The following is a 10341-nucleotide window of genomic DNA, read 5'->3' as shown; positions in this document are numbered from 1 at the left end:
AACAACCTAAAGTTGAAGTATGTAGTAAATTTCACAAATCAGATTCTAGACCAAGCTTAAGTGCAAATATCAGACTGTTTTAGAGAAGCCAAGCTTGTGGCAAACCTATTGGCTAATAGGTTTGTATTGCCCATAAACATATCATTCTATTATACCTTCCAAAATCTACCTAAAGATATTAAGGGTCCTTCATAATTAGACTACGGTCAAATATCCTACATTAGACATAGCTGTGAAAAAGCTAAATTTTGTGTAAGCTAACTGAATTCAAGTAACTATAGATTAAAAGGAGATGATATCTTACTACATTCTTTTTTGCAGTCTGTATAACATCTTATGTACATCAAAGGTTAGATCCTCGCCCACTATTTTGCTAATTAAAAAATAGTACTTTTAATATATATGTGTTGGCTATTGGATTAAAAAATATTCTATATCAGTGCGACAATTTAAGTTTGTGGTGACCAAAATAACTTGATTAAAAATAGAGAAAACAAGAATGAGGAAATGCTAACAATGCAGTTCACATCAAAAAAATTATGTCATATTATAAAGTAGAATTACACTTTTGAAGGATAATGTAAATTTTGTCTTTGAAAGTACAAATAAACAATTTTTTTCAATAATAATCATTAGTTTGCAGTCAATCAAGGCTACTATGAATACATCAATAGATACTAGCATGCCACACCAAAAAGCTGCTGATAAAAAAATGAATAATTAAGCATAAATTCAGAATTGGGGAAAGATCGAAAAAAAATTATATTCAAATTAAATGACATAAACTTACTTAAGGATACAAGAAGAGGAATTTGAGTTCTTGTTGATTTCCTTTTTAAAAGGCTTGAATAGAGACTTAAGCTTAATTTCTGTTAACAAGCCTAAATATCAGCATATGTATATCACCATTTTCTGATTTCCTTTGCTGATTTTCTCCAACAATGATCAGTCCACAATGCTAAGGGTTTGCAGGTCTCTCCAGATTAGTGGTTTAGTATCTCACTCAATCGAAAAGAGTGGGGGAATGGACGTAGTGGAAAGAGACCGAGTCTTTTAAGACTCCGGAGGAGATGGGGAAACAAACCGACGGGAAAGGTTGTGGGTGAGAGAGTGATTAATTATATTTTTAATTTAAATTTCTTAATTATTAGGATGAGGTGGGGAAGGGGTGGGTGGAGAAATAAATTGAAAATAGCATTCAATAACATTTTTATTAATAAATAATGACTGGAAAAAAATGTGTCGCTAGAAGTCCACCTTTAATGACCAGATTTATATCCTTTCGTTAAGAATTGGTCGTTAAAAATCAATTTTCTTGTAGTGTTTTGAATCTAGCCCAGTACACTTTTTATGGTTCATCGGTATAGTCCGTCAACTTTTGTATGAGTCTAATAGGTCTCATAGGTGAGTCCCAGACTCAGTAAAAATTTAAAATTTAAAAGTTGGTTCTACGATTAGTATGTACGGTCCGTATGAAGACCTACAGGTTGTACACAGGTTTGTCAAAATTAGGTAACATTTGAAGTCCTAGTAACCTATCTACGGTTGACTAGTACGGTCCGTAGAAGGACGTATAGACCGTAGCTCCAAACCGTAGATATGGGTGAGTAGTTATTTTTAAAGAGGCTTTTGGGTCTTTTCCTATTTGTTTTAACATATACTATGTCATTTTACCAATATCTCTAAGCCCTATATAAACATTTTTAAGCCTCAATTGACCCATTTTCAACTCATTCTCCTAAATCCTCCAAACTTGACCAAATTCATCCTCCCGAATCCTCTCAAGTCAAAGGAGGAAGAGAAAAGTTAGGGTTTCAATCAAGTCTCCAAATTCTCTATTTCTTTGGGCTTAAAGGATCAAGGTATGTGTGTATTCACCCATGGAGTCCTTTCATCCATGGTCCCAAAGATTTCAATTTCCCAATTCTATTTTCAATTGATGAAATTAGGGTTTCAATTCAATGAATGTGAGTTTCATCTAATAATTGATCAAATTAATTAAGTTTTCTAATGCATTATTTTATGTTCATCTATGATATCTAGTCGAAATTTCACTTGCCCATGCCTAAAGTATGTTGTTCAACCATAATTCTATGATGAACCTTTGAACTATTAATTATGATGTTATGAAGATATGTATGTTTTCATGAAGTCATTTTAAATGAATTGATGATGCTTTGAAAGGAAAATATTGATGTTATTGTAAAAATATTTCTCACTTTACTATGATGATCATGATTGTGAAAGGTATTTCTCACAAATGAATTCACTTTGGTGAAAGATTTTATCATCTATGTTGAATTATGTTTAAGGATCTATTCTATGTTTTGATCTTGATATGTGGATTGGTATTGATCATTGTCTTTCCTATGTTAAAAATGATAGTTGACGTTTATCTATTCCGTTGGGATTTAGACTTAGCACCGAGAGGGCTTTGAGGTGGAGGCTCAAATAGGGTAGTCTCTAGTAGCAACCTCTAGTCTCAATTACGTGCCCCCATAGGATTGTCTTAAAATACCTAGCTAGTGGATCCTCTTTAGCAAATGATGATGTGTACGGATTCTACCTTGGCAAGTAGTTTCTCTATCTTCCGATATGAGGAATACATCGAATTCCATGATATAGCTTTCATGGTCTTATTGTCGTTTAAAGCTAATATCCCACAAAATGACTAAGTTTTCTTCAAAGCTTTTCTTATGTCCTTTATGTTAATATACTTGACTATGATTTCCATGTCATCTCTTCTTTCAAGCTTTTAAATGTACGTTTATAATTATGCCCACTTGTTTTAGTTACTTATGTTAACATCCCTATGTTTATGCATATTGGCTCATACTTAGTACATTCCATGTACTAACACATACTTGTCCCTACATTGTGTCACTAATGTTGTAACACCTCGAAAACCAGACCTAGAAAAAATTGCAGTAAGTCACCTGAACCAGTGCTCCACTACAGGGTTCAAGGACCGTGATAGGGTCCACGGTCTATTAACCTACCCATGGACTTCAGTTGTTCTGCCCTTCCCAGCAGAGGTGGACCACGGGGCCCTTCATGGGTCATGGACCACCTCACGTGCTGTCTTGGTGCTCGTGGAGGTTAGGCAGGACCCCACCAAGCTCCATCATCAGACCAAGGGACCTTTCACGGACCGTAGTACTGATGGCGGGCCGTGGTGGCCCAAGGGAAGGCCAACCAGTGGACCTCCTAGACCTGAGCCACAAGACCTCAGCCCAAGTGAGGACCACAAGGACTTTCACGATCTGTGGTCTTCCACATGGGCCATGGTAAGGGCTCATGGACAAGACCCCAGAACCAGTAGCTACTGGCCAAGGACCACGACCTGTCCCACGGTCCATGGTCCCTTTCACGGTCCTTAAAAGTGGCAGTGGTTAGCCCTGCCAGGTTTTTAATTAGGGTTATATCAGTTGTTTCCCCTATTCGTTGGATACCTAAACTACGTCATTTAACCCCTAAAATACGTCGTTTTGATCAATTTTAGCCTAGAAACATAACTAGAACTTACCTAAGTCAGATCAATCATCAAAACTTAGAAATATTAGAGTTTAAGAGGAGAAAGAGGTCGAGCAACCCTAGTTCAAGAACGTAGCGAGTTTCCATTAGTTCCAACCCTGAAATTGAAAGATTTCGCTATGGAATTCGTCACTAGGTATGTGGGATTTCACTAGTGGGTTCTTTTCACCCATTTGGTCCCTAGATTTCAGTCAGAATCTTGATTCCCTTACTATTATATAGACCTTGGGTTTCTTGAATGTTAGAATTGTTGGGTTTTTAGGTGTTAGAACGATCCAAATCATATTATCATGTTGTAGTATTGTTTTTCCCCAGATTTATGCATAAATTCAAAACCCTAGCTATGTAGTTATTTTAGTTCATGAAATGCACATGCTAGATCAGTAAATTCAGTTATGTATTAACATGCCTCAATTTTCGAATGCATTATTATCAGTATATTAATGTTGCATTCTCAGTTTGCATGTCAGTATTTTGAGCTATACAGTATTTCAGCATTTCAGTCATAAAGTGTTAATTACTAAATCATATGGGAAGCTTAATACTGAGTGGACTAGGGTTAGTCACCCTCAAGTCACAGAACTACGTGCCCCGTAGATTGTAAGTTCCCTTTGTGAGTATTATTTTAGTGATCACGCCACCATCCCTCTATACCTTTGGCAGGGTATATTAGGTCCTCTTGATGAGGCGTATACATTAGACTCCACATTTAGCTCATGTGGGTTTATGTTGGTTATTAGTAGCTCCCTTACAGTTTAGTCAGATTTTGTTGCATTTACCATATTATCAGTATATTTCAGTATTAAGTCTTAGCATGTTATAAACTTGGTCATTGCATTCAGTTTAGTCATGTACAATACTTTCAGTATTCTTATTATGTTCAAATTATACCATTGCTTTATTCCTTGTTCAGTTATGTTATTATTCAGTTTTATTCTATCATACATCCTCAATACCTTTCATGTGCTGACGCATACTCTGCGCTACATCTTCTCATGATGTAAGTTCAGGTCCTCAACAGTCAGATCACGCATAGATCAGTTCCCGATATTCAGTTCAGCAGCATCAGGGGTGAGTCCTCATTCTTCGAGGACTAGTGACATGATTTTCTATTTTTTGCTTTTAGCTTTAGTTTCAGTTTTGCTAGATCTAGCTGGGGGAATGTCCCAACATTTTTAGTTAGTAGAGGCTTTATTTCAGACATAGTTAGTTTCAGCTTTAGTGTTAGAGTTTGACTTTACATTTGTATTCAAACTCTCAGTTTCTTATATTTAGTATATGGGTATTCCCCATCATTTCAGATTATTCGTATGATTTAGCTTCTGCACAATATTTATTGCTTCAGTTTATCTTTAGTATGCTTATGATTATGCCAGCAAGGTTAGCTTGGGGTCACTCGTGATCCTAGGTTCCGTGTCTGCGTCCAGAGAGTAGCCCTGGGGCTTGAAAAACTTTGTATCAGAGCACTAGGTTTAGGAGTCCTAGGATGTTTGAAAAATTGCACTAAGTAGAGTCTTTTCATGGGTGTAAGTGCACCACTTCTAATGAGAAGTAGGCTGCGAAGTGTTTTAGGAAAACTTCAATCTCTTTGTTACTCTTATCGTGCATAAGGTATGATCTTATTCCTCGTGCTAATCCTTCGGTATGCGCTTTCAGATCATGCCTCCTCATAGAGCTTATGGAAGGAACGCGAATGCCAGGAATGCAAACGCAGCTCTTCCAGTCCTAGATCAAGAAGTTTCGAATGCTGAATTCCGTAACGCTATCCAGTTGTTGGCTTAGAGTGTGATCGACCTGAACAATCAACAGGTTCCAGTTTCGGCAAATACTAATGTTGGGTCAGCTGCAGCTAGAATTCGTGATTTCGTTAGGATAAATCCACCTGAGTTCTTAGGATCGCAGATTTGTGAGGATTCCCAAAGCTTCATTGATGAGGTCAAGAAGATCTTTGGAGTGATGCAGGTAACTGGAAATGATCAGGTTGAGTTGGCATCTTACCAACTTAAGGATGTAGCTCATATCTGGTATATTCAATGGAAGGAGAACAGGGGTACAAATGCAACTCCTATCACTTGGGAATGCTTTAGTGAGACCTTTCTGGACAGGTTCTTCCCAAGAGAGTTAAGAGAGGCAAAAACTTAGGAGTTTATGAATTTGAGGCAGGGTTTTATGACCGTCCAAGAGTATGGACTCAAGTTCACCCAAGTCTCCAGGTATGCTCCTTACATGGTTGTTGATTCTAGGGCTCAAATGAACAAGTTCATGTATGGGGTATCCGATCTGGTGAAAACAGAGTGTAGGAATGCCATGTTACTTGAAGATATGAACATCTCTAGGCTCATGACTTGTGCTCACCAGGTTGAGGGTGATATGCTTAGGGAATAGGCCAAGGAGAATAAGACACCTAGGACAGGCAACTATGACTATTCTCAACAGAAATTGGGTGGCGGAACTCGCTCGTAGTTTCAGCAAAATTCTTCAGCTCCAACACCTTCGTTAGCTAGTGTTCCATCCTCCAAGTTCTGAAATGATCATAAAGGTAGGGCATCAGGCTCTAAGACTCACAGTAGTGTTTTAGGTACCAAAACCTACCCAACTTGTCTAAAGTGTGGTAAGAACCATCCGGGCGAGTGCTTTGTAGGAAATGAAGGATGCTTTGGATGTGGTCAGTCTGGTCATATGTTGAAGGGTTGTCCTTCTAACCAGGGTCAATAAGGTAACAATGGTAGAGCTCAGTCCACAACTTCGGAAGCACCAGCAGGTCGTCCGACTCAGCAGGGTGACTCATCTGGTACATGTGGCGGTCAGTGCCAAGACAGGCTCTATGCTCTTCAGGCTCGCCAGGATCAGTAAGACTCTCCTGATGTTGTCACTGTTACATTACGAGTTTTTGACTTAGATGATTATGCTTTGTTAGATCCAGGTGATACTCTCTCCTTTGTAACTCCTTATATAGTAGTCAAATTTGATATTAGTCCAGAAACTCTCTCAGAACCCTTCTCAGTCTCTACTCCAATCGGTGAACCAGTTATAGCTAGATGAGTATATGAAAATTGCCCTATCACAATCTCTAAGAAAGTCACCTCAGCAGATCTTGTAGAGTTAGAAATGGTAGACTTCGATGTCATTCTAGGCATGGATTGGTTACATTCCTATTATGCCTCAGTCGATTGTAGAACTAGGATTGTTCGTTTTCAGTTTCCAGACGAACCAATCTTAAAATGGAAGGGTAGTAGCTTAGTGCCTATGGGTCGATTCATTTCTTACCTTAAGGTCAGAAAGATGATTTCTAAGGGGTATCTCTATCATCTAGTTTGGGTTAAGGATTCAAGCTCCGAAACTCAAACTCTTTAGTTAGTTACAGTAGTCAATGAGTTCCCAGAAGTGTTTCCAGAAGATCTTCCCAAAGTTCCTCCCACAAGGGAAATCGACTTTGGAATTGATCTCCTTCTAGATACACATCCTATCTCTATTCCTCCTTATAGAATGGCTCCAGCAGAGCTTAAGGAATTGAAAGAGCAGTTGAAAGACCTTCTAGATAAGGGCTTGATCAGACCCAGTATTTCCCCATGGGGTGCACCAGTGTTGTTCATGAAAAAGAAAGATGGTTCTCTCAGAATGTGCATTGACTATAGGCAGTTGAACATGGTCACAATGAAGAATAAGTATCCCATCCCCATGATTGATGATTTGTTTGACCAACTTCAAGGTGCTAGTCATTTCTCAAAGATGGACCTTAGATCCAGTTATCATCAGCTCGGAATCTGAGATAGTGACATTCTGAAGACAGCCTTCAGAACTTGATATGGTCATTATGAATTTGTAGTTATGTCATTTGGACTAACCAATGCTCCTACAACTTTCATGGATTTGATGAACAAAGTGTTCAAGCAATATTTGGACTTGTTCGTTATCGTCTTTATTGATGATATCCTCATTTACTCTAGGAATGAGGAAGAACATGCAAATCATTTGAGGGTTGTTCTGCGAAATCTCAAAGTTCGCCAATTATTTGCTAAGTTTAGCAAATGTGAGTTTCGAATGCAATCCGTTACTTTCCTTGATCACATTGTGTTTAGCGAAAGGATCCGAGTGGATTCTTAGAAAATAGAAACAGTGAAACAGTGGCCTAGACCTACCTCTCCTACATATATTAGAAGTTTCTTAGGTTTGGCTGGTTACTACAGAAGGATCGTGGAAGGATTTTTCCCCATGGCCTCTCCAATGACTAAGTTGATGCAGAAGAAGGTCAAGTTTCAGTGGTCAGATGATTGTGAGAAGAGCTTCGCAGAACTAGCAGCAGTGCATTCGGTTTTCAACATTTCATTATTGAAGAAGTGTGTGGGTGACCCAGCATCTATAGTACCTTTAGAAAGTGTGGCTGTGAATGATAGTCTCACTTATGAAGAGGTACCAGTTGAGATTCTTGATCGTCAGGTTCAAAGGTTGAGAAACAAAGAAGTCGCTTCAGCCAAGGTTTTGTGGAGGAGTAAGTCTGTAGAGGGAGCTACTTGGGAAGCATAAGCAGCCATGAAGGCCAAATATCCTCACATCCTTCCTTCCGATTCCATTCCATCTTGATGTAATAGTTACTCTTCAATTTTTTTGTCATTCATGCATAAATTCAGTCTTAGTATCATGTACCTTCAGTTTGTACTTACATTTTTAGCGTATTTGCATGTTCTTAGAACTTAGTTCAGTCAGAAATCAGTTTCCAGAAACTTAGTGGTAGGGTTTTTAGTTATTTCCCTACATTTCAGCTAGTTTAACCTTCATTCAAGGACAAATGTCCTAACGGGGAGATATTGTAAGATATTGAAAGTCACTTGAACCAGTGCTCTACGGCAGAGTTCATGGATCGTTATAGGGTCCATGGTCCATTGATCTGCCCGTGGACTTCAGTTGTTCAACCCTTCCCCAGCAGAGGTGGACCATGAATCCCTTCATGGGTCGTGGACCACCTCACGAGCCTTGGTGCTCGTGGAGGTTAAGCAGGACCTTGCCAAGTTCCATTATTGGACCACGGGACCCTTCATAGACCGTGGTACTGATGACGGGCTGTGCTGGCCCTAGGAAAGGCCAACAAGTAGACCTCCTAGACCTGAGCCACCAGACCGCAGCTCAAGTGAGGATCACGGGGACCTTCACGATCCTTGGTCCTCCACACGGGCCATGGTAAGGACTCGTGGACAAGACCCCAAAACTTGTCGCTACTGGCCAAGGACCACGACCGGTCCCACGGTCCGTGGTCCCTTTCACGGTCCGTGGTCCCTTTCACGGTCCGTGAAAGTGGCCATGGTCTGCCCCGCCATGTTTTTAAGTAGGGTTATTTTGGTCTTTTCCCCTATTCGTTGGACACCTAAACTACGTCGTTTAACTCCTAAACTACGTGGTTTTGATCAGTTTTAGCCTAGAAATATAACTAGAACGTACCTAAGTCAGATCAATCATCAAAACTTAGAAAAATTAGAGCGTAAGAGGATAAAGAGGTCGAGCAACCCTCGTTCAAGAACACAACGAGTTTCCATCAGTTCCAGCTCCAAAATCGAAAGATTTCTCTGTGGAATTCATCACCATGTATGTGGGATTTCACTAGTGGGTTCCTTTCACCCATTTGGTCCCTAGATTTCAGTCAGAGTCTTGATTCCCTTACTATTATCTAGACCTAGGGTTTCTTGAATGTTAGAATTGTTGGGTTTTTAGCTGTTATAAGGATCCAAATCATATTATTATGTTGTTGTATTGTTTTTTCCCAGAGTTATGCATAAACCTAGAACCCTATCTATGTAGTTCTTTTAGTTCATGAATTAGACATGCTAGGTTAGTAAATTCAGATATATATTAACATGCCTCAGTTTTTGAATGCATTATTATCAGTATATTAATGTTGCATTCTCAGTTTGCATGTCAGTATTTTGCTATCTAGTATTTCAACATTTCAATCATAAAGTGTTAATTACTTACTCATATGGGAAGCTTAATATTGAGTGGACTAGGGTCAGCCACCCTCAAGTCCCAGAAATACGTGCCCCGTAGGTTGTAAGTCCCCTCTCTGGGCATCATTTTAGTGATCATGCCAGCATGCCTCTTTACCTGTGGTAGGGTATATTGGGTCCTCTCGATGGGGCGTATACATCAGACTCCACATTTAGCTCATGTGGTTTTATGTCGGTTATTAGTAGCTCCCTTACAGTTCAGTCAGATTCTATAGAATTTACCGTGTTATTAGTATAGTTTTGTATTCAGTCTCCAGATGTTATAAACTTGGTCATTGCATTCAGTTTAGTCATGTACGGTACTTTTAGTATCCTTATCATGTTTAGATTATACCATTGCTTTATTGCTAGTTCAGTTATGTTATTATCCAGCTTTATTCTATCCTACATGCTCAGTACCTTTCAAGTACTGACGCATACTCTGCGCTACATCTTCTCGTGATGTAGGTCCAGATCCTCAGCTGTCAGATCACGCATAGATCGGTTCCCGATCTTCAGTTCAGCAGCATCAGGGGTGAGTCCTCATTCTTCGAGGACTAGTGACATGATTTTCTTTCTGCTTTTAGCTTTAGTTTCAGGTTTGCTAGATCTAGCTGGGGCATGTCCCAACATTTCTAGTCAGTAGAGGCTTTATTTAAGACATAATTAGTTTCAACTTTAGTGTTAGAGTTTGACTTTTCATTTGTATTCAAACTCTCAGTTTCTTATATTCAGATTTAGTATATGGGTATTCCCCATAATTTCAGATTATTCATATGATTTAGCTTCCGCACAATATTTATTGCTTCAGTTTATCTTTGGTATGCTTATG

This window comes from Solanum verrucosum, unplaced genomic scaffold, assembly GCF_900185275.1.
Source record: "Solanum verrucosum unplaced genomic scaffold, falcon-dt-bn FXZP01000097.1, whole genome shotgun sequence".
NCBI classification, from domain to species: domain Eukaryota; kingdom Viridiplantae; phylum Streptophyta; class Magnoliopsida; order Solanales; family Solanaceae; genus Solanum; species Solanum verrucosum.
Note: the sequence above shows the minus strand (reverse complement) of the source record.